This window comes from Astyanax mexicanus, chromosome 1 (assembly GCF_023375975.1).
Source record: "Astyanax mexicanus isolate ESR-SI-001 chromosome 1, AstMex3_surface, whole genome shotgun sequence".
NCBI lineage: Eukaryota > Metazoa > Chordata > Actinopteri > Characiformes > Acestrorhamphidae > Astyanax > Astyanax mexicanus.
The window spans coordinates 86,219,035-86,244,296 of NC_064408.1; the positions used below are offsets into that span (position 1 = coordinate 86,219,035).

The following is a 25,262-nucleotide window of genomic DNA, read 5'->3' on the forward strand; positions in this document are numbered from 1 at the left end:
TTATGTGAGTAGGTGACTATGGCATGAGTCCATGAGCAACAATCCTCTAAGCAGCTTGAAAACATGCTAGATCTTGTATTAAACAAAATTTAAATGACTTTTACTTTAAAGAAGTATATAAGGCCAAAAATATCCATTAAAGAGATAAGTTGCTAAGGACAGAGATGTGGGGAAGAGAGTAAAAAATTATCAACAGTGTGGACATAGCATGATGCACTCCTCCTCAGTAATGATGAAACTAATGCCAGCTTAAGCACACAGCTTGTTATTGTACTTTTCACACTAATTGGGCAGTGCCTAACTGTGCCACATAACAATGATATACAATACACTGCAGAGAACTTCAGGAGGGAGGGTTTTTTATTCTGTTGTTCTCATTAATGTCTAGTCAGATTTGATTTTCACTGTGTCAAAATAAAAGCTAAACACTTTAATCCCCCTGAAATGGATGAAACAAATGAAGGATGAAAACAAGAAAGAGGGCTAAGGTCATATTTTCAGAGTGATTGTTGCATTCAATTATATTTTTTATTCTACAAAGTAGATTATTCACAAAGAGCAGCTGTGGGAAAAAATCACGTCATTTACATAGATTGCTAGAATGTTCAAAAAGCCTTTTAAAGCTCGCTGTCTCAATACGTATAGAGAGCGATGTATGTAACAGCCCATTAACAGCAGATAATGTGGGCTCCATTAAACTAAACTTTGAAGTCCTCCAGCCCGCCCTTCCTCCGATCACTTATGAAACTGAATCATTATCAGCGTATCTGTGCAGAAACTGATGATTATGACTCGGAAATCAGGCCAGAGAAAAAATGGAAGAAAACATCCTGGTAGAAGGAACACGGAGCGTGGGCTTTGTGTGTAAGGAAGACAAAGATTAATTACAGTCATGTCAGTGCAGAAAAAAATGAAAACGCTTTAAACCCCAGAGAAGGAAAAGGGAGGCATGACTTCTCACGCAAAGAGTGTGTCTATGTGTGTGTGTCTGGAAACGTGGAGGAAAACTGATGAGGTGTTCAATTTACAGATTATGTAACATTATAATTCAACACACCTGTTCAAATCTACAAATCTTGTTCATTACTGATTACTTCATTGATCACTGCATGCTCAATTTTGATGCTGAGCTTCTAAGAGGAAACTGGAGAAAACTGCTCCATTTGTAAGAGGAAACTTGTTATAAACCAGAGAAATGTATTCTGCAGACCCTTTAAATATTTGCAATTATTACATACATATTACATATATAATGTATTACATACATAATTATGTATCATTAGGGGTGTGACGAGATACTAAAATCACGAGACGAGACGAGACACGATGTTTTTTTCTCCTAAATCTCTTGTAATTTAACTATGCATAACCATAACCAGTCATATTAAGACTATGCTTGAAGTGCAAACAGAGACAAAACATTTTTTTTAAATACAGTGCAGAGCTAAGGGATTAGTACAACTGCCTATGAAACAGTCACATGTCGATTTACTTACAGTATTTACATATGGTTTGTGTCTTGTTGGTCACCCTGTTATCGTTTATTGTTTCCACTGGAGCCAAAATGCAGCCAGACATACAACTTAAAATGTGGGTATGCAGCCTATGCGACGCATAGGGGCGCTGCACTAAAGGGGGCGCCACATGAAAGCCCCAAATAAATTTTCTCTCAGGAGAAACAGACAATCAGCTTGCTGGTTTTGCGGAGGGTGGTGGGCTAGTAATGACAGAACGTATCTCCCCCCGGGGGCGCTGATACTACGTTTGCATACACCACAAACAGAACGTCCTCCTGCTGTGTTGCCAGATCCTGCTTAAAAAGTCCACACTAAACTTTTTTTTTCACGTTTAATACCACGAGATCTCGTCACACCCCTATGTATCAGCATGTTTGAGTCTGTGCTTCTCACTTATTTTTCCTTTTTTATTGTCAAAATCAATTCCAAAACTAAGAACCAGCATAAGCTGAAAGTTTTGAATATAGAATAGGAATTGTATCACTAAACACAATCCACAGTATCACTGGAAATTCAATAGGTCACTCACTGTCTACTGCTGCCATTGCCACTACTGTATGCTTCTCTGTAAACCTTTCATTGAAAGCGATATTAATGAGCTTTTAAATCATGTTTTTGCTCCACTGATCTGGAATAGGGAGAACAACATCTCTATTGTTCTTTCTCTTGACTTGGCCTGCTGCTAACTGCACTACGTAACTTTGGTGAAGGAGGCAAGATAATGCTCGCAGGGACTCTATGTGTGTAACCCAAATCATATTAGTGTAGAATTCTGCTATATTACTTATACCTTATCAGGTTATATAAAACTGTCACTTCAGGGGTGGCTCAAAACGTGAACTACCTACTCGATGGCAGGGGGAGCCCAGGAGCAGAAAATACAAATTCTCACATAATGCTGTTTTAAGCTAAGCTACTAAAAGCTAATCTACGTTTCTGCCATTATGGTTCTTTATGCCATAATTTCTTTCAACGACTTAGACAAGTCTAGGTAGGCAGATTGCTAAATTTAAAAATGCTACCTATGTACGCAATTTTGTGTGCATTTATCTATACTGCAGGCTCTCAGATGTTTAATGGTCGATGCAGCTGTAGCACAGTGCTGATAAATAATTGTACTCTGGGGTCCTCATGTCTGAATATCTAAGTCTTGCTAAGCTGCGATGTGGACATTTGCCAGACTTCACAGCTTGATAAAGCAAACCCAGGGCATTCCATCGCTTCACCCCCATCCCCAAAAATCTGTTTGCCATTACTGGACACCAAAAGGAGTAGTCTGTTATCTTCAGCAAAAAATGTCAGGCACAGGTCACTCAAAAACATTGCATCTCAGATTCTGTAACTTCTATGAAATGCATGTAAAAAGATTTAATTCCAAGTTTTTTTACGACTATTTTGACTGTAAAGTACCATTATTAACATTAATAATTACAATTAAGTTCTAATAAAATTAATATACAGAAGGAAATTCTAATAACTTTATTATTGATAAAGAACAAAAGTTACAAAAGTAACCAAAAGTGGTAAAGTGATATCTCCCATCACTCTTAACTCTTTTTAGGAATGTCCCGATCACACGTTTTTGCTCCATTTTAATAATAATTTGTACTCTATTATAATAGGGTGATTTTGATGCTTTTAAAATGATTAAATTGTAATCTGCTGAGTTACTGAATTTAAATTAGAGCTTTAATTTAGGAATAAATTCTAATGTAGCTGCATATACCTGTTTTTTTTTTGGTGCAAATTTCACCTTTGCACCTTGGAAAGAGGAAACGGTGTGTGTGAGAGAGAGAGAGAGAGCAAAAGAGGGCATTTAGCACCACAAGCAGTTATAAACACACACACAACAGATAAAGTTGGTTGATATGAGGGTCTTGTCACTGTCTGTGTGAATGCAGCATGGGCATTCTCAGTGTTTATAGTGAACTAGTGAATTCGGATCTTTTTCAGTTGATTCTGATTCTTTGAAAAATGGTTGGCCCCAATTTTCAATCACATGATCAGATTGGGGACATCCCTGCTCTTACTTTCTTAACGCCCTCTGTGGATTTGATCACACACTAACATTTTCTAAATAGTAATTACCTTAAAAAATAGTGCAAGCTGGCTGAGTTGTTCCTAAGTGGGAAAACAGGCCAGGACCTACCAGTTGTTTCACTGAGTGAAATATATTAAACATCCACTTCTTAAGTAGCCTGTAACAAATTATTTTAATCATAACTTAATTAGAATACCAACTGAAACAAAGCTGTCCAGAAGCAGGTTTTAAGTACTGACTACAGACCAGTGCTAAGTCCTGTGTCTTGGCTAGTCAGGAAAGTTCAGCAGACAGTGATCCCCTCTCAGATCTTCATCACCAGCCAGTGTTTATCTTCTGGTTTCTTTTTTTGCAGAACAGGAAGTTATTTTTTGTCTCATCAGGCCACAATTTCTAAACATCTTGAAGATGAGTGAAGGAGTGTGCTTAACCGTCCAATCAGAGCTCTTCTCCACAGGGCTCGCTCTGAGTTTACTGATAGACAGCATGATAAATGGCACCATGCTCTAAAATCTGCTGTTGTTTCCGTAGCAAAAGCTGATTGGCCATCTGTAACGATTGCTGACTGGAATGATAAATGATCAAGCTTCCTAGAAAGTGTGAAGAACATGGAGAGCTGTATGAAGTGAATCAGAGCTGCTGTTGCCTTTAAACACTACTTCTGTTTAAAAGACTAATAACCGTTGCTCTGAGGCCTCACACAGTGATATTCAGTGTGTTTAACATTGCGCTACAGTGAGAATACCCATATCCACATGGAAGACTTGGAGTATATAGATACTGTAAACATTTTAAAATGTAGCATTAACTTCCCAGTGCAAACAAGCCATATATATTATATACTGTATATTGTTGTAGCACAAAAATGCATTTCAAAGTGCTAACTTTACAAGAGAAAGAAAATCCTTCCTTTCATATAATAAAAGAAAAAGGAAAAGTATTTTTATTCCAGATCATCTGGAAGCATTCCAATTGATTCGTTTATCGCCATAATTCAATCAATACAAAGATCAACCTCCAGATTTAAATGATATCAAAATTGAAAAACTTAAACTGAAATTTGAAGAAAAAAGGAGAAAACGGCCACAGACAGTGGCAGTGGCAAAAAAAGACCCCTATACATAACATGGGGTGTGTATATTCTATAGAGGGGGTGTAGATAAAACTGAAAACATAAATGAACGGAATATATGCAAGTTGAATGAGAATATTTTTTTTAACAGTTCACATTGATTTGTACCAAGGAAATAACATTTTTTTCCATTGTAAGGGCACCCACAGGGAAATTAATTCACTGGTGGTGTCAGGGTTGACCCAGGCAGAGAGACGAGGAGGCGGACGTATGTGCAGGTAAGGTGAGAATTTAATAAACAAAGAGACAAGTAAACACGTAACAACAAAATAACTAAACAAACGAGGGAGGCTAGAGAACATTAAAACTAAACAAACGCTGGAAAATAAACTAGGAATAAACAAGAGAGAGAGACTAATGATAAATAAACAAATAAACAAGTAAACAAGAAACAAAGAAAACAAGAAACAGAGGCGAGCTAAAACTAACAAACAAACGAGATACTAAAGATAAACAAACGGGAAGACTATAAAACTAGGCAGGATAAACTAAAACAGGGCAAGGGAATAAACTAGGGAAAACACAGGGATCTAGAAAATAACAGAATAAACAGGAAGATAAATATATACTACAAACAAATAGGGAGGCTGACAAAAACAAACGAGGAAAACAATAAGGAACTAAACTAGATAGATAATAACTAACAAACAAAGCGGGAGTAGATAAACAAAGAAATAAACTAATAACTAAAGCTAGACAATGAACTAAACAGAGCAAGGATAATTACAAGGATTAAACTAAGATAGACACGGAGAGAAACACTGAGAGAAACACTGAGAGAAACACTGAGAGAAACACTGAGAGAAACACTGAGAGAAAATCTGGGAACACGGGAAGACAAACGACAGGAGACAGTGCAAAGACCGACAGAGGACAAGTAACAGAGGAAGTCTATTTAACTAAACAGGAAACACACTGGGAGTGGAAACACCTGGGGAAGGGGTGGAGCTACAAATGAGACATGAGGTAATGGAAAATCACAGGCAGAACACAGGGGCACGGGTCACGTGGGACAACACAGGCACGAGGACAGACAGGAAACAGGGCCAGGCGTGACAGGTGGGGTACTTCTCCATTAGAGGGGCACCTAACCCGGCACTTCATTTAGTTTTCTCACCTGTAGGAGAACCCACTGCATCTGTTTAACTCCCATTACTGGAAATGGCACTCTTTGGGAAACTGTCTAGTAGGAGTGGCATAGAAGGCACTTCATAATGGCTTCCTTTTCTAATTATGACATGTTATTAAAGTTTTCAGTGGTAGCAGTGATGACTTGCAAACTTAACTGAAAGAGCTCAGCATACAATAATTCAATTAAAATGACAATGTAATATGCAAGATTCCATGGCAATGTAATCCTAATTTTTTATTTAAATTCCCCCAACCCTACATGCAAGTGTGAGTTCAAAAAAGGGAGTTAAAAGGGAGAGGACAGGGTGGTGGAAGGCGGAGAATGGGTTACTTGTCATAGACACATGAACAAAGTAGTGGTATTTTTAGGTTTGTTCCTCTTCCCACAAAGTTGTTAAGTGTCAGTCATCTAATATGCATTTGCACTCAGTGAAAATGCATTAAAAAAGTATTTTTTCCCAACTCATGCTAGACAGACTGCAGAATGTATATATTAAAAAATTAAACAGTGCCTCTCTGCTTTTCAATAACATATTATAACCTACTGCACTCATTCTGTGTGCAAAAGGGTTTGTGAAAATGCCTTGGAGCATTCACCACAGTCAGCCATTAGTACAGTTTTCCATCTCAGTAATTAGGAAGAGACTACAGAAGAAGAACAGAGCACATTTTTGTATGGCGACTGAAGAGCTTTATGGAGCAATTCACTCAGAAGCAGACAAGGTGGGGAAGAAAAAAAAACTCTACATTTACAACTTAGATAGTTATTAAACTTTAGGTGAGTGTGCTGCAGATTTCTCTGCGTATTTGGTGCTGACAGCAGCATTGTTAGTGTGTCTACAGTCTAGAGGCTGAAGGAGCATCAGAAACACATCCCCCAGTGCATTTTGGAAAGGACGCTGTGTCAGCTCTGTCAGACTAGAAACATGCCTGTATGTGAAAAGGACACTCCATTGAGTACTGAAAAAACTTAAAATCTTAACTTAAGCTGTGAAATATAACAATATTCGATTACATTGTAATAAATGTGTTATTGTGCAGTTGCAGCTGCGTTTACCAATCATAAACAGGGGCCTCCAACTAAAAAAAGTTTGTATTTAAGTGTAGTATACCGTAGGGCAAATATAAATGAATTATTATATTGGAATTATAAGCATAAACTTGCATGCATGATATTTCAAACTTTTAGCTTATATTAATTATTTTAATTTAAATACTTTGAACACTATTTAAATAAAAACTGCCTGGGTTCCCTTTTTTTAATTCAAACAACATGGCAGCCAATCAGAATACAGCTCATTTATATACAGTGTCTGCTGTATATGCTGCATATGTTTAGAGTGGACTGCATGCAGTGTTACAGGAACTAGAGATGGTTCAATTTTACTGAATATGTAAAAATTAAGTCTGACTCATTTTATACATGAAACCACAAAATGTCTTAAACAAATTCACACTCAAAGATTAGATTGTTTTACTGTGTTACTGTGCAGACACCTTTGGCTGTGCAGTTTAATGTTACTCAATGCATAGAAGATAAAGAAGTACAGTAGGAGATGATGTCTGTCAGCAGACATCTGTATGAATAACTGCTAGGGTGTGTTGTTGTTGATAAGCTCCAAAGAATGGCACCAGCAGCGTTATCATTTGTGGCCCAGCATTTTCACCCATCTCTATCTCCCGCCTCTCCGGACCAGAAGAAACTCTTATCTTTCCTGCTGAGGAGAAGAGCTCGAGGCTGCCCCTCTGTGGCATCCTGCAGTGATGCTCTGTCTCATAGACTCTAGATGTGTCCAAAAAACTATGCCCTGTTCATTTTATATCATTATATAAGGACACAAATTATATACTTTAACATAAAAGGAATACCCATAATGCACTGATGATTACTGTCACAGGTCAAGGCCTACAAACAGTGCATCTGATATTTTATACAGTGTTTTATAGTATTGAATATACAGTATAAGTCAAAAGTTTAGACACACCTTAAATTTATAGTTTTTGTTTTTATTATTTTCTGCATTCAATAGATGAAATAAAACACTATTTAGTTAACAAAAAGTGTTAAACAAACCAGTAAGTTTTATATTTTAGATTCTTCAAAGTATACATTTTTGCTTAGATGACAGCTTTATGAGGTAGAGTGGGTATAAAGTGAATAACCTTATTTGAGTAAAACCTATATATGGCAACAACTAAGTAAAGAAAAAATATACTTTAGGAAATAAAGGTCAGTCATGCCAACACATTTCCAGACCATTAACCTTTTTGATGAGTCTGAATCTCATATTATTTAAACGACATAATATATAATAGTATAAAATCACACAAAACAATCCTGTCTTCATATCTCCTTGAAATCATATCGCCAAAATGGGAACTTCACAGCGGATTGGTGTTTTTTTTTTTTTTTTTCAAACTTAATATAAAAATAATATAACAATAGTAAAGTGAAAAAAACATATAATAATTTGATTTTTTTTATTGGACAATTAACCATAAAATGTAAGTCATCTGTCTGACACAAGCACTTTTTTTTTCCATCATAAAGTTGAAACTGCTTTACAGTGGGTCAGTGAATGCTGTTTTTTTTTTTCTAGTAAGATGGAAATACTGTATTTGAAAGGGTTTTCTTATGTCGATAATATTTGTATCTAAATATAATAATAATATATCTAAATATTACACAGGAAAACACCTGCACACTCGTTTACCAACAGAAAGAAAGACTTGGACAACACATTGTCTAGCAGTTAACACTAGCTAGGATAGCTGACTAGTTAGCTAGCCAGTCATGATAAAGCTCAAATAAAGCATGTCTTACCTTCCAGTGTTTCTCTAAACTGTAGTGTGTTATTCTGTAGCTGGGAGAATATAAACTGCAGGAAGGTGTGTTGTACTCTGGACACTAACATAATTTTTCTTTTCATTTTTAAAAAATGTAGTTCTATTGTAATTTCTATCACTGACAGACAGGCTCCGGCGGTCTCACGTTCTCCACCGGGGGCGCTGTTCTACACCGCGGGCTCAGTGAAGAGCTGCCTGACTGATTAAACAGGACCAAAATCTCCCATCAGCCACGTGCATTAAACAAGGTACTATCAGCTGTTTTGTTTAAGCTGCAATGTAATCATAGCTAACTAGTAATCTTTCTTTTTATTACTTACATTTTTACTGTAACTGAACTTATAATTACATGTAACACTTTAAAAATTTATTGGTTTTGTACATAAATTTGTCATAAAATATAATTTGATCTTCATCTAAGTCAAGGGTACTTACAAACTAAATTTGCCTTATATAAAAACTCACAAAAAAGTATAATCTTTCATGTTTTCACTAAGAAAAAACATTAAAATCTCAGAGTGCCAGTGTAAAAAAGTATGTAAGCGCTTGTCTAATTAGAGTCAAGTGTTAGCATACCTGGAGTCTTGCTGGTTTGGAGGTGTGTACTAGAGCTAAGATTGATAAAAAACACTTTTTAAGCTTGATCCCCACAAGAAGGATATGATTGATACACATATGTGAGCCATGCCAAGTTTTCTGTATTAGTGTTCTTAGTTCCCTTGTGTTAAAGTTTCCTATATTAGTGTGCTAGATAGTGCTACAAAGTAGGGTTTAGTGATTAGGGGGGCATATAATTTAGCTCTATATTAGTGTTCTAGATAGTGCTTTAAAATAACTGTAGTTAACCACCTTTGTCTTATTTATATTCCTGGAGGACTGTTGTTCATTATAATAGTGTTAAAGATAGTGCTTCAAAACTGAGAATAATTATTTGAGGATATACTCAAATAAAGCATAGTGATTAGATTAGCACTGGTTCTATATGAAAAGACATAATATTTATAAAACCTGAGTAAAACAAAACTTTACTTTTTATCCAATCAGAACATTAGGATCTAATGACAGAGAACAACACTGATCTTTAGCAGTCGGGTTTAAATTCAACAATAAACAAACCCCTGTCTGACACCAATCTTTACAAGGCAATAATTAAAAATCAATTCTGTGTTTTGGAGAACCAATACATTATGGCAGAACAACATTTTTTAACACCCCTTCTCTATAATGCTTCAAAAGAGGAAACAGTGAATATGTGACCATTTCTGTTCTCCATAACAGTTTGTGCTGTATTGTTCTTCAGTGTAGGTAATAGTGATCACAGCACAGGGTCTGACATTCTAATCTTGGAGCACCTATAGTACTTTCCAGGTCATCTTGTTATGTATAGCATCCTTACCCAGTTGCTGAGCACCATATGTTGTCTCAGAGGAGCTCTCAACTGCATAAAGCCTGCTCAAATCATAATAACCTGCCAAATAAAGTCACAGCATCAGGCCTTCTCAAACTGACTGACCTTTACACGCTGCAGTAATAAAGATTTTGTTACATTGAGGAAAGCAGAAGGGATAGATGGTAGCTCAGACCAATGCTTCTATATAAAGGTGAACTGAACTGCTACCCAGGTCAGAATTGCATTAGCAGCTTGCTGATTGCAGCACATTTTGACCAGTGTGCTAAAAGGAGCTCTAGTGAAACAGACAGGTGCTTTAATGGGCTCTACAAACATTGAAAGGCATTTAAACAGGAGAGTCACACTGCTGTCTTGGAGGGCCATGCTGCTACCCTGTTCATTACCTAGCCCTTCACAAGTTCAACTAGATGTGCTAAAGCAGGTGAATGCTAAACTCTGCAGTGTTTTGGACATCAAATCAAATCGAATTTATTTATATAGTGCTTTTTTTTTTATTGATGTCGCAAAGCAACTTTACAGAAAATCTTTACAGAAAACATTATTGACAATAACTGTAATTTTATCCCTTAAAACATATTCCATTCATTTTTATATTTTTTCATTTGGTTATGTATATGTCCAAAGATCTGTGGACAGCCCTTCTTGCTACTAAATTTAGCTAAATTTGCAGTGCATTGGATGCAGTGATGTAAAGCACACCGCCACTGGACTCTAGAAGACCTATTCTCTGGAGTGACGAATCACTCTTTATTCTAGTCAGGATTTGGCAGTTGCCAGAAAAACAGTACTTGTCTGACTGCATTGTGCCAGTTTGGTGGCACAGTGGTTCTGGACATTTGGTCTAAGCCATGTTTAAAGAGGACATATTATACCTCTTTTAACACAAGTTAGAATAGGTCTATGGGCTGTACTGTACAAAACAAGTTCATTGCACAAAATCACTCTTTGATCTGACCAGATCTGACCAACTGTAATCTTGCCGGTTTCAGTGCCTTTTAGGAAGAGCTGTTTATGAGCTCTGTCATTTTTATTCAAATAAGCTGTTGCTGGTCACAATATGAATATGCTGAGCATTTACCACAACTTAGTGTTAGCTTGTGCTAAATAGCAACATATGATAAAGCTTGTTTGCTCATACTACGATAGAAGCACAAATATCCTTATTTAAATGTATTTAAATCTCCCACATGTGCTGACCTGCCACCTGATCAAATCAGGGGTTGATGGGAGAGGGGTGGTGCCAGGGTGGTTCTATGCAGGTTTTCTTATTGGGACATCACCATAAAGGGAGCCATACAAATGTCTCATACAAGCGTATTATTCCTGAGACCATACTCTTTCAGCTGACCCACAGAAAACTGATGGATGGATTTTCACGCTTTCACGCAAGTGTTTATAGGGGTGGTTGAGATGCAAGTGGACATGAATTTTTGCATAATATGTCCCCTTTAAAATGCCTGGCTACACCCCTGGCATGTTCATTAGCTAATTGAAAAACTATAGCCAGAGCAGCATTGTAGATACTTGGTGCTGAAACAGAACTAGAACAATCTTTCATATATTACAATAAATAATGAACAGAAAGAGATTACTAAAATTTGCTCAAAAGAGTGATTTGTCATTTACATTTACATTTATAAACAGATTACTGACAGCAATCATAATTTATGCATTCTAGCCAAAATGAATGAAATCTGAGTATTTGTGAGGATTCAGATTGTTTGGATACAGAACTGCCATGTGGGGGCACCAAACATGCAGCCTGTAGCACTGAACCGCCAGGCTTTTTTTCTCCACCTGTATTCAGACAGTCCTGCCTACCTATTGTTGGAGAGCCTGTAAGTGGGAGCTACTAGCCAGTGCCGGTAGTCCTGTGGGGGCGGGGCATGTCCGAATACAGGTGGACAAAACAAATCTCTGTGTGACTGCACCAGCACACAGTGCAGCATTTACCTTAATGCCAGCTGATGCTTTTATTGGAAATATCCCTCTTGTAGATGCCCTATTAGACAGAAATATGTGACGTCCCAGTTCATTCTCCCCAGTGCTGGGGTGTGCAGATGCAGATGCTTCATCACTACCGATGAAGGAGATAATGTGAAGATGAGGATGGTATAAGAATGTCAGCACTGAAGAAGGTAGGATGCTCCTGGGATTCGTTTGCACGGGTGGTGTACGTGGATGCAGGTGTGATAGTGCTGCTGTGATGGACTGAGCCAGAAAAGATGGAGATTTCAGTGTGAACTGCTGGAGTTGGTCCACATATAGTGATGTGATGAGTCAGGATTCAGCCCAGTTGAGCAGGTCTTGCTGATCGGACAATCTTCAGATCCAGCAGAGAGACAGCTGGGGCAGTCAGGAGAGATCAGATCAGTTATATGTCATATTATAATGCCTTATTCATTTTAGTAGTGTGTCTGAAGTGTTGTCACATGGGGTTAAAAAGTCTTAATAGTAATAAAAATTTAATGACAGGAAGCTGTATCTCTTTTTTTATCTTTCTATCCTTTTCACCTCTTCATGTTTAAGTGCTCTGTTGTCTTTTGCTAATCTCTCTGCACTCTCTGCTCGTCTGCTAAGCCAAATTATCTTCCTTTGTTTATGAATCCATCTCACTCTATTGTATCTATAATCATTTTTCCATTTCGCACAGGTGTTACCATGGCTACTGCGGACACACTGCTGCCTTTTCCTTGACAGGAAGCTTGACTCAGGTAAGAGAAATGAGGGAGGAGAAATCACAGAAGGAGGGAGGGAGGGTGAGAGAATAATTTGAACCCATTGAACTTATGCACCCAGTTCTCAAGTGCATGGAAAGTGTGTGTGAGTGTGTGTCTGATAAAAGTAAGCTGATTTTTTGACTCATCATTGGAGGAAGTTTACTGTACAGTGATTGGAAGGTATCAGACACTTGTACAGTGCATCAGTATTCGTTGTGTTTATGTTTAGAGGCATTTTGTACATGTCTGTCCTCAGTTTATCAAAGGTTAGAGATGGTTTATTAATTTGATAAGATTTGAGTCTATTAAATACGCTGACCTAAAAAGATAAGAGTACATGAGTATTTTGACATTTACGTACAACATATTACAAACACAATACTATAAAGTATACATTATATACTAATGTTAAAATTACAAGTATGTTGGGTTAGTACACAAAACATTAGGGATGCATCAAATAATTAGCAACCAAATTTATTTGTGCGAAAAAAGCATGAAAAGCACAACAATTTATAACAAAATAATAATATTTTAGATCTTTTTGATCTGTAGTTGTATACTTAACTTAAAGAAAAGCAACAAAAATTATATATTTAAGCTATTTAATGTCTGTAACAGTGGCAAAACCAGTTTAAATAGGCAAAATAACATAGTATGGTATTTAAACTTTAGCCACATATTTTGTTTCATTTTGGCCAGAGTTTTCTTTCAGTGCATCTCTAAAAACATATTAGTGTACTAACCTGTTTTACGCTTATGCCAATATGTCACTGCAAGGTCTACAATCGCCATTGTTGCTGCACTTGCATTGTGATCTGCCATTTCCGTAATGTTGTTCTAGAATAGTTCCTGGGATAATAGTAATTCATTGATATAAACGGTGGGAATTGCAGGGCATCTCACGATACAATATTATCACAATACAAGACATTGCCCATAATAAAGATGATGTCACAATGCTGTGATTCTACAAAACGTGATATACCGCAAGACAACTGTCTAAGAGAACACAATACTCATATTTATAAGCAGATATAATACGCAAATATTGTCTTTATTGGTGTACGTTTCACAGAAATAAACAATCAATATTTTCACCGCTGGTTTACCATATTTATTTGATTAGCAGTAACTGTAGTAAGTCAAATTAAGGAACAAGCAGCCGCACCGCTGTTAGCTGATCCCTATTGGGATCAGTTGTTTCCCCAGCGTCCAGCAGAGCAGAAAGCAATGTGGCAAACAGCTGGTTAAAAGTTCTCATGTGTCCATAAAAATATCAGTATTTGACACCATGTACCATATACCGTATCGTAAACAAAAACTATGCAATATATATTACAAAATTTATATTTTGTCCTACCCTTTAATCTTTGTAACCACTTTCAAAACTTGACTGGTTCTGAGCATGTGTCATGAGTTTTTCTTTTGACTTTGAGTATAAAGAAGGTTTGTCCCTATTTACTACAGTAACCCCCTCTGTTCTTGTGGGTGGGCTTTACATCACATGTTTGAACTACATTGCTACAAGGATTTGATTGCATTCAGCCACATGAGGTTATCAGTGGTGCCTCAGTGGTTAAGGCTAATACCCTTAGCCCTCCCTGCTGTGTGTGCTCGCTGTATCACTATATGTGTGTGTGTGTGTGTGTGGGTGTATGTGGGTGTGTGTGGGTGTGTGTGTGCACGGGGCATGGGTTAAAGGGCGATGGCCCCAGTCTATTTGAATATGTATGCTGAATATGATTGTCTTTGATTTGGATATAAAAGGTAGTGGATGGAGCTGCAGCCTAAAAGAGAATCTGAGTGTATATTTTTCCTCTTTGATGTGTGTGTGATGTGTGAAGAAATCCCTGCTTGGCTGAAGGCCTGAGAGCAGGCTTGGTTTCAGGATGAGCTGTGCATACTGTATGTTGCATTTTTTTTTTTATTCATTTGTGGCTGCTGTTTCTATGGAGACTGTGCTGGTTGATCATATCAGAGGTTGGCGTGGACATGCTTTCAGAGCACCAGTACGGCTACAGTAGTTGTGTGAGTCACTATCTCCATCTGGGAATGTGCTCTAATCCGTCATTTAATATCCACACACTGAAGCCAAGCAGATTCTGATACCCTCAGAATACTGAAATCTTTGTCATCACCAGCTGTCAGCACTGATTTTTACAGGGGGTGTTGGTAAGGTATCATCCAACCAGGGTGAATGTTGAAGTTAGACATTCTACAGGGGTTGGGCAATGAAACTGAAACCTCTGGTTTTAGACCACAATAATTTATTGTCCTGACGGACAGTTCTGGTGGAAACAGGAGAGTTGAGGTGCACATTAAATTCTGAAGTGATTTGAGCAGCCGTGGTTTTATGTTTTTTGGATACAATCTGGGTTAGCACCCGAAAATCCCTTTCAGACAGCTTCCTCTTGCGTCCACAGTTAATCCTGTTGGATGTGGTCGGTCCTTCTTGGTGATATGGTGACATTACCCTGGAAACCATGGCTCTTATTACATCACAGAGACTTGCTGTCTTGGTCACAGATGCGGCAGCAAGACGGGCACCAACAATTTGTCCTCTTTTGAACTCTGGTATGTCACTTATAATATTGTGTGCATTGCAATATTTTGAGCAAAACTGTGCTCTTACCCTGCTAATTGAACCTTCACACTCTGCTCTTACTGCTGCAATGTGCAATTGAAGATTGGCCACCAGGCTGCTCCAATTTAGCCATGAAAACTGCCACAATAAAATGACAGGTGTTTCAGTTTCATTGTCCAACCCCTGTAGATGTTTCTACTCTTGTCCTTTTTTTCTATTAGCTGCCCCAAATCGGTTCTCCTTTGTGATCTCCTCAGTGTTATTATGGGTGTCCTGCCTTTGTAGTTCTTCCAGACTGACTCTTCACTTTCTCTCTCTCTCTCTCTCTCTCTCTCTCTCTCTCATTCTCTTTCTCTTTGTCTCTCAAGAATGTTAATTACTTCTGAAATATGGGTTCTGTAGCTGTCCTTGATATAGGGGGAGATTAAAGAATGGGAAACAGTTTTTAATATCTGAATTTATGTGTTTTAAAAAAGGAACACACACAAACTATAAAAAGAATAACATGAATAATCTGACTTTATTAGTATGAAATCAGTTATCAGCTCATATTTCATTTGCCATTTGTATGTCAGTATGCCTAAATTACAAACTCACTTTTTGTGTGGAAGAGTGTTTGTGTTTGGCCACTAGATGGTGCCATATTCAAATACAAATATATTTGAAGGATTTCCACCTTTTCCACCAGCCTGCAACTGGGATACTGTCCTGTTGATCAGATATTTGGCCAGTAGATGGACCTTTTCTCCATGTTTTCCTCTTAAGGAAAGAATATAGATTTATCTGATTCAAGTGTGCACTGTACTCTGATGAAGCTCCTTGTTTCTACTCTTGTATCTATCTTTATCTCCACTGGGCATATAAGACACTGTGTAGTTCTGTAATTACAGATTGTAGTCATTTTGTTCCTCTGGTTACTTTATTATCCTCCTTCCACCCTGTTATTCAATGGTTAAGACCCTACAGAGACACCACAGAGCAACTATTAGTTAGGTAGAGGGTCATTATCAGCACTGGAGTGACACTGACATGATGGTGTGTTAGTGTATGTTGTGCTGGTACGAGTGGATCAGACACAGCAGTGCTGCTGGAGTTTTTAAACACTGTGTCTACTCGCTAGAGCTTAGATTCTCTGCCCAACCCTAAGCCAGAATTAAACTCGGGACGGGGCGGACCGAGATTTACCACTACTTTCTTTGGGCCGGCTCGGGTTGGGCTCTAAAATAATCTGTGATATAGGAGTCTGTTTTTAAATGTTATTTTTTTATTTTATATAAAGCTATTGTGTGATAATCACAATATAGCAAATTTACAAATAAAAAGTGTTTTAAAAAAGGTGCACAAGTGTGCAGTGCACACTCCACTTGCTCGTATTCTGCACTTGACTTGTAGCGCTGTGCAGTGCGGTGCATAGCCTTATTACTGTTTTTTGTTTTTGCACTTAGACTATAAGCTCAAAACAAAAAAATTGTTTGTTTAGAAATTATTTTCTATTCTTAAACCATGTTAAATTATAAGTTATTTTATGTTAATTATATTAAATTGAAGGAAATTGGAGACATCATTCTTGTAGCCTAATTTATCAATGTTTAGGGCTGTGGATCGTTGTTCACATTTTTTATGTTAATCTTTTGGAATAAATATTTTTTCTTGAATAATCTTCAGTGTAGCAATGTTGATTAACGTAATTCTGAACAGATTTAGCTCATTTAAACGTTCTGAAAATGTTTTTTAAAAGCTCAATGATGAGTTTAATTCGGGCTCTGGCTCAAAAGGACAGTGTATGTAGCAGGTCAGGTCGGGCTCGGGCACAAGGGGCACGGGCTCAGGCCGGGTCGGGCTGGATTTTTTGGGCTCGATCTAAGCTCTACTACTCACTCTCCACTCTATTAGACACTATTGCATAAGCTACTCCACCTTGTAGATGATAAGTCAGAAGCAGAAGCTCATCTATTGCTGCTCATTTTTTGCGTTGCTCATCCACTAGACCAGGAGTTCGCAAACTTTCACATCTTACAGCCCATTTAACCTACTGAAAAATTTCCCTCAGAATTATTTTATTTAAAATATTTAAAGGGTTAAAGTTTAAAAGAGCAAGTTGCTATGGTTTGTGTGACTGTACACCGGCCACATTTGACATTTGGTCATGATTGACAAAACACTCATAAATTCTCAGTTTCTAGTTGCTAAATTAAATTAATAAAATATATAGTCTTTGGCCATCCATATGAATTTGATTAATGTCAAACGTGTTGTAGACACAACATTCTTTTTTAGCTGATCCTAAGGGATCGTTACAATACAATTACAATACAGATTTCCTAAATCTTAAATAAAAAACTAAAAACATAAAGTGATTTTTAAGTTGGTGATTCCTAAGATCTGAAATTAATTTTCTGAACGAAAGATTTCTAGTTGGCACAACTGCTGGTGTTTTTTTTTTTTTTTTCAAAACTTAAAAGTTTGAGTTGGCCTTAAAACTCAAAAATGTAGTGCAGTAGGTTGCCTTGAAATATTGAGTTTTCTTAACTTCTTAATTTTTACAGTGTACCTTGAACTGGGGAATGGTCAATGTGCGAGATCATAGATTAAAACATCCACCGCTGTAAAAAATGCCAGTTCTGGAACTTGCATGTTTGCTCATTATCTAATGACACATCCTTATCATTTTATGAGTTTGCACAGAAAATACTGACTGGTCCTGTAAATCAAGCACTTGTTATGAGTCTCGTCAGCATTCAAAAGGGACAGGAACAGAAGGAAAAGACCTGTGGCCCTCCAGGATTTGGGTAATAAGACTTCATTCTCCACACCTCAGATGTTCACAGCACACTAGCCTCACAGCTTTAGAGCAATTAACATGTTAAGTGCAATTAACAGTGACTGAATGATGTGAATGAGACTTTAAGATTAAGTTGCATTCCTCTCCACAGGGTTTCCAAAAGAGGACCCTTATATTAACATCACCGGGTGTGAGTAAAGAGAATCAGCGTTAATTAAATTAAACTTGAGATTAAAACAAAATTATACAGAATTTTTTACCTAAAATAATATCTTTAAAATGATTCTGATGCTCAACCGACCTATAATAGGGTGAATAGAATCTCTGGCATTGATACTCCAAACATTGATAACTGCACATTCAGTGGGCAAAAAAAAAAAAAACTCATTAGAACGCTGCAATGCTATGAGTCACATTAAAGTAAATTCTAAAATATTACTTTGTACTTTGTACTTTTTAATGTAATATTACTTTGTGTCAAACCGCATGATTCTTTAACAGTTATGGTTCTGTACTCTGTCTGTATCTCAGCCTGTCCAGGAGTGCATGTGTAAAGTGTATCCTGTTATATGTGGCTAAAACTGCATGTTACACTTCATGCTTAAAAAAATGCCAAAAAAAAAAAAATCTGTGCGGCTGTATAATTATTATTACAATCACAAAGATTGGATCAGTATTATCTAATATTCAGCATTAAGAGGCTCAGATCGCATTGGGGCAAAATAACCTAATCGGGATATCCCTACAGAAAACTGGTCGTGGGTGTGTTCACCAGGCTGATTTACTCATTCAGAATTCTGGGATCAGATGTATTATTCAATGGATTTCCACTGCTCTTAAAATATAAAGGTTTAAAGTGCTACTGCTCTGTGGTTATCCCACAGCAATAGATATAAAAGAAAAAATAATAATATTTTGCATTGACAAAAAAGGCCATAATTCTCCTTTTCGTTTTCCATATTTGTTATATTTTATGCAATAAAAAAAAAAGTGTGTTCAGAAATATATTGGATTGTAGCATTTTTGCATTGTGTTTACATGTGTTTGTTTTTAATTCTGTTATTTTCAATATCTCTTTAATTGTTCTAGATAAATAAAAAAATACCTTAGACTTTTTCAATTACGCACATCTCAACTTGTATCAGCCTTTATTTATGGCTGAGAACAGCGAGCAGCATTCCTCTGGGGAAAGAGCTATTTGTCAAGTTGTCTCTTGGCCTTGAGCTGGCCAGTGCTCAAGGTGCCTCCAATCCCGTCCTCCTGTAAGTAAGACTCACCTTATTTAAATAAGGGCAGAAACAAAATAATTGGTCTTGCGTCGAGATTACTTTAAATTAATGAATCACCCATAGGCGGAGGATGTGATGAAATGCTAATGATTTCAGAAGTGTGACTCTTTCTGCCCTGATATGAGGTAGTGTAGGATACTAATCCGGAGTTTAAGGTGGACTTTTTCCTGATAAATGAACAGGTTGTGTTAAGTCTCAAGCCTTTTTGTTCCACAAAGTTGCTTCATTCTTCAACGATGATGCCACCTGTGCAACAAGTCCAGTTGTGAGATTTCCTTACTACTAAATATTTCACAGTCAACCGTCAGTGATATTATAACACAGTGGAAGTGACTGAGAATGACAGCAACTCAGTCACAAAGTGGTGGACCATGTCAAATGAGAGAGCAGCGTCAGCAAATGCTGAGGTTCTTAAGGTGCAGAAGTTTTTAACTTTCAGCAGAGTCAATCTCAACAGACCTCCAAACTTCATGTAGCTTCCTGGGGTAATTTTTTCTTTTATGGGGGTCCTCTGTGATTTTATTCCCGTCCGGAACGACCATGTCGGTGTTTTTCTCAGATGTCATCTGAGAAAATTACAGGCTGAATTTCCTACTTTTTTCGCTGAACTCCGTGGTCCTCCAGTAATTTTAGTCCAGTCCAGATTCACATCTCTCTAGCTACGTGTCCACTGCCATGCACCATACCACGTAAACAGAACAGGGAGTGGAAATGTAGGAGCTACTGAACGGGATGTCATGTGACCGAGAAAGCCAAAGAAAACTCACTGGTCCTCCTGTTTTTTCAATTGCAGCCCAGATGCAGGAGTTTTATCACTGAACACAGAAGTGTGAAATATTTTTCACAGACGTCTCCCTGAAAAATTAATTAAAAATTAAATATTTCACACTTCTGGCAGTGGCATGTCAGTGGACACGTAGTCTGTGAAAAATATATCAGTGTTTGTCAATGAGACATTACAGTTTTATGTTGCCTTTTTTTGTAGTGGCAAAACTTATAAATATGCAGATTATATGGCCCTGGTTGTTTTATTTTAGAACAGAGTTTCTAGTGAGTATGATGCACTGCAAACTCCAATCAGATTGATAAATTAATTAGTTTGTGTTTTGATAGTGCTCATATTATAACAGCAATAAAAATGAAGGGGATGGTAATCAGTGAACATAGTGGCCTCATTTGCATAAACAAATTGAAGATTGATAACCAGCCAGATGAAATTGTGCATGATTTTAAGTACTGGGCATACTACTTGACAGCGAAATAAGCTTTAAAGTTAAGTCCACATATATGTTTTAAAAGCTGAGGGAACTGGGTAGTTGAGAGCGTATTGATGTACACTATGCGTACCTCTATGGTACCCATGTGAGTAAAAAAAGGACCAAGCTGTCAAGGATTGTGAATAGAGCTGGGAAATTCAAACGTGCACCACAAAAATGGCTCTGTGAGTTATATTTGTCCGGCAGTAGGAAGAAAGGCCAGCAGATTGTGGGGGATCCTACTGATCCTGATCGAGATTCATCCTTCTGGAATGCATTATAGGGTATCTCAGTTTTTAGGATATATTTTAAGAAGTTGTTCATTCCTAATGGTTCTTATGCGTGTTTTCATGAATTATGCTTGTTCCTATATGTTTTAATAGGCAATAGATACAGACTTATCAGTGTTGTTCCAAGTCTCCACCTGGGTTTAAGTAAGTAAATGATGTGGGGTTGATGCTACAGTTGGTCAGGTCTAGATTCAGCAACAGTATGTGCTGAAAGATTGAGGTCAGCTGACTACCTGAATATACTGAATATAGACCAGGTTATTCCATCAATGGATTTTTTTTCTTCCCTGATGACACGGGCATATTCCAAGATAACAATACCAGGATTCATGGTGCTGGAATTTTGAAAGAGTGATTCAGGAAGCATGAGATCATCATTTTCACACATGGATTGTTCACCACAGAATCCAGACCTTAACCTCATTGAGAATCTTTGGGATGCTGGAGAAGAGCTGCTTTGTGCAGTGGTCAGACTCTACCATCATCAATGCTGCAAGATCTTGGTGAAAAATTAACAGCAACACTGGATGGAAATAAATCTTGTTACATTGCAGAAGCTTATTGAAACAATGCCACAGCGTAAGTGTGCTCCAGGCAAAGCTAAATAGATGCTCCTCTGAAATATATCATTTTAAACGTGATTCCTTTAGCTTACGTAGCTTACAATTGGTCATGGTTCATTAGGTCTGTGCCATTGCTGTTTTGTGTGGTTTGTGTGCGTTCACATTGCTGTAATATTGCCTCACAGGACTGGCTACATTAGAGAAATATCGTTTGATCAATCAAGGGTAAAAGTATTCTGGCTAAAATATTGGAATATGTCAATACATAGACAATTAATCTTTCCATCTCTAGTAGGCACTGTATACCATGCCACCTCTAATTATATTCATGCCTCGACTATTGCAATGCCATACTCCCGGCCTGTGTTATAAAACCACTCCAGATTATCCAGAATGCAGCAGCACTTCTGATCTTCAACCAGCCAAAATGGGCACATGTCACCCCACTGCTCATTGAGCTCCATTGGCTAATGGTTGCTGCTCGTATTAAATTCAAAGCTCTTATGATCGCCTACAAGGTGATGACAGAACAGCTCCTTCCTACCTGCACTCACTCCTGAAGGCTTACGCTACCTCCCGGCCGCTGCGCTCCTCCAGTGAACGTCGCCTCGCTTTACCAAACACAATCCACACAAAGTAATCCAGAGTGTTCTCATACAGAGTTTCTGTTCCCCAAAGGTGGAACAAACTACCCTCTACAATCAGATCAGGAGTGTCCCTTGCTCTCTTTAATAATCTCCTGAAGACAGAGCTCTTTAAAGAGCACTTACTCTCCTAACACCTCTAACAAACTACCTTCCACTACCAGATCAGGAGCGTCTCTCACTATCTTTAATAAACTCCTGAAGACAGAGCTTTTCAAAGAGCACTTACTCTCATAACACCTCTAACAAACTACCTTTCACTACCAGATCAGGAGCTTCCCTCACTATCTTAAAAAAAAAAAAAAAAAAAAACGAAAACAGAGCTCTTCAAAGAGCACTTACTCTCCTAACACCTCTAACAAACTACCTTCCACTACCAGATCTGGAGCATCCCTCACTATCTTAAAAAAAAAAAACGAAAACAGAGCTCTTCAAAGAGCACTTACTCTCCTAACACCTCTAACTAACTACCTTCCACTACCAGATCTGGAGCATCCCTCACTATCTTAAAAAAAAAAAACGAAAACAGAGCTCTTCAAAGAGCACTTACTCTCCTAACACCTCTAACTAACTACCTTCCACTACCAGATCTGGAGCATCCCTCACTATCTTTAAGGAACTCCTGAAGACAGAGCTTTTCAAAGAGCACTTACTCTCCTAACACCTCTAACAAACTACCTTCCACAACCAGATCTGGAGCATCCCTCACTATCTTTAATAAACTCCTGAAGACAGAGCTCTTCAAAGAGCACTTACTCTCCTAACACCTCTAACAAACTACCTTTCACTACCAGATCTGGAGCGTCTCACGATATCTTTAATAAACTACTGAAGACAGAGCTCTTCAAAGAGCACCTACTCTCCTAACACCTCTAACAAACTACCTTCCACTACCAGATCTGGAGCGTCTCACGATATCTTTAAGAAACTCCTGAAGACAGAGCTCTTCAAAGAGCACTTACTCTCTTAACACCTCTAACAAACTACCTTCTACTACCAGATCAGGAGAATCTCTCACTATCTTTAAGAGACTCCTGAAGACAGAGCTCTTCAAAGAGCAATTACTCTCTTTACACCTCTAACAAACTAACTACTTCTAACCTCCTTTTATTCTCTCCCTCCTTTCCTTCTTCCCCTCCTTTATTACTAAATGTATATCATTATTGTAAGTTGCTTTGGACTGAATGTAATATAAGAGATAAGACTGGTAATGCTGAATATTGGATTTGATGCTTCAGAAACAAATGCCTTAACAAACTGAAAATTGAGAAACTTTCAAAATTCCACTTTGCAAAGTTGACATTTTTATGATTTTGAAACAGCGTGTGGCATTTAGAACCCACTTATTGTGTTTCAACTTGAGTGAATACATTTGCAAGCCCACAGCCCTGGTAAGAACACTGTGTTCTCGTACAGTGGGACCGGGGCTTCGCTGGTGAATTGCAAATCCAGTCTGGGGGTGGCAGAATTCTTATTTACCCACAGATTAATGGGTCCCTATTCTTGATGTCTCATGTCGATGATGGTGATGATGAGGATGATGACTACGACGCGTGAGTGAATAAAGACCTTCCTTTTCTTACTCTCTTTGCCGTAAGAGTGACATCATCCTCAGAGGAGGATTCCTTTTTCAGCCTGATTGATTTTTTTTTCTCTCCCCCTCCTGTTGGATGTCTGGTTTGGTCGTGACATTCTCCTGATGGGGAGAGAAAACTGATAAATGAGTCGAGGACAACACGGGACTGATGAAAGAATCGAGAGCGAGTGAATGGAGCTCTGTGGAGGAAGAGAGACAGGAGGAGTGAATGAGAAAGTGAAAGGAGACGGGAGAGAGAGCAAAGGAGGAGGAGGAGGAGGAAGAGAAGGAAGAGGAGGAGGAGAGTGGGAGCTGCAGAGTCCTGATCCTGAGTCCGGCTCCGTGTTTCGTGGCTCGCCGAGATCCTGTGGAACATGCAGAGAGCGTCTCGGTCCTCCTCTCTGCTGCAGTGGAGGACTAAACGTACAGCTTAAAGCCGTCCCTCTCTTCTCCTCTCTTCTCCACTCCTCCGCTTCAGGGGCACACGCACATCCGGAGAGAGAGTGAGAGAGGGGGGAATAGGAAAAAAAATTGGAAAAAAGAGAAAATAGAAAAATTCAGGAGACATTTTATATTTAATTTTTTTTCTAATCTGACTGGATCTGGCCCATTTGTGCACCTGTGCTTTTTTCCTCTCTCTCTCTCTCTCTCTCTCTCTCTCTCTCTCTTATTCTTATTCTCTCTATCTGTCATGACTATCCTCTGCTTCCCTGGCATGGTGTGAAGAAGCATGCTTCAATGACTCCTACCACACACAGAGGGATTCTCAGGTAAGAACATGCCGGGTGCTGCCTGGTTTTCCCAAGCTCTCTTGTCTTCTCTTCTGCTTTAGAAGGTGCAACATGTACTTCCCACTGTACGAAAGAAGAGCAAACAGTTCTGTGGGTATCAGTGGCGGCAGTAAGTGAGCTTGCGGTGTGTATGTGGACAGAATGTGGTGGGAAAACTGGGAATTTCTTTACTATGTAGATGATGTGCTGAGAGTATTTGTACTGAGAGTAATATAATGGCAGGTTTTGGTCTGTGTGTATGCGTACATGTGTGCATGTCTGTGTATGTTGGTCTATAAGCAGCAGTTACAGGTATCCGTCATGTTCAGTGGGGGTGTGGGAACTGATCGTGCCCGGCTGGAAGGAACGTGTGGTCTTGTTGCGCAACGTGAAGCAGCAACATCTGTATGAGCAGCTTGTGTCTCGGCTCACGCTGCCCCATCATCTCCTGGCTGGCATGAACCGAACGGCCGGAGCGAGAGAGAACCAGAGAGAGGAAGAGGGAGAGAAGGAGGGATGCAGGAAGGTTGCCTAGCAATGGCCATGCCTGCTGCTCGCTGCTCGGCTCTGGAAGTGGGGAGATGCGATTTTCTGCTCCGCCGCTTAACAGCGGAGCATCCGTCACAGGGGCTGTAGAAGCACGCCGAGCCACCAGTCACCAGTGCTGTGTCTGTGACTGGTGAAGTGTATATATGTGTGTGTGTGT

The 25,262-nt window shown here is 38.4% G+C and overlaps 1 protein-coding gene across 3 annotated transcripts in view; it reads left to right on the forward strand.

Annotated features, from left to right (window-relative positions):
• The first annotated feature begins 12,736 nt into the window (after nucleotides 1–12,736).
• LOC103026136 (disks large-associated protein 2) overlaps nucleotides 12,737–25,262 on the forward strand; it is a 160,385-nt gene continuing 147,859 nt past the window's right edge. The window contains exon 1 of one of the 3 annotated variants that reach the window (XM_022684282.2): nucleotides 12,737–12,793. The gene's annotated coding sequence lies outside the window, so the exon portion shown is untranslated. Of the gene's footprint in view, nucleotides 12,794–23,872; nucleotides 24,557–25,262 lie in introns of those variants that run through there. The other 2 variants (XM_049484965.1, XM_049484971.1) reach the window with 2 other exon arrangements.